This window comes from Microtus ochrogaster, chromosome 24 (genome assembly GCF_000317375.1).
Source record: "Microtus ochrogaster isolate Prairie Vole_2 chromosome 24, MicOch1.0, whole genome shotgun sequence".
Classification (NCBI taxonomy): Eukaryota; Metazoa; Chordata; class Mammalia; order Rodentia; family Cricetidae; genus Microtus; species Microtus ochrogaster.
This window is the reverse complement of record NC_022024.1, coordinates 35,459,060-35,459,442: the sequence shown is the minus strand read 5'-3', so window position 1 is coordinate 35,459,442 and position 383 is coordinate 35,459,060. Positions and strand designations below refer to the sequence as shown.

The 383-nt window shown below is 55.9% G+C and overlaps 1 protein-coding gene across 1 annotated transcript in view; it reads left to right on the top strand.

Moving 5' to 3' along the window:
• Nuak1 (NUAK family kinase 1) overlaps positions 1–383 on the top strand; it is a 67,528-nt gene that overhangs the window by 16,749 nt on the left and 50,396 nt on the right. The window lies entirely within an intron of this gene.

Here is a 383-nt window from a genome sequence, read left to right as displayed (position 1 = left end):
TGCAGGTGCATCCGTGTGTGTGTGTGTGTGCGCGCACGCGCATGTGAGTGCAGATACCCAAGAGGCCAAGGTGACCAGTCCACTGGAGCTGGAGCTACAGATGGTTGTGGGCTCCCTGACACAGATGCTGGGATCCTCTGCAAAAGCAGTGTGTGGCCTTCAACACTGAGTCGCCTGTCCAGCCCCCTTCTCCTTATTTTTGAGATAGTGTCTCTTGCTGAACATAGGACCCATAGACTAGGCTAGGCTGCCTAATCAGCAGCCCCGGGCTCTTTCTGTCTCCACCTGAACAGTCCTGGGGTTACAGACCTAAGCCACTGTGGCCAGCTTTTTATGTGGGTGCTGGGGATTGGGACCCATGTGTTCATGTCCCTGGAGCTGCC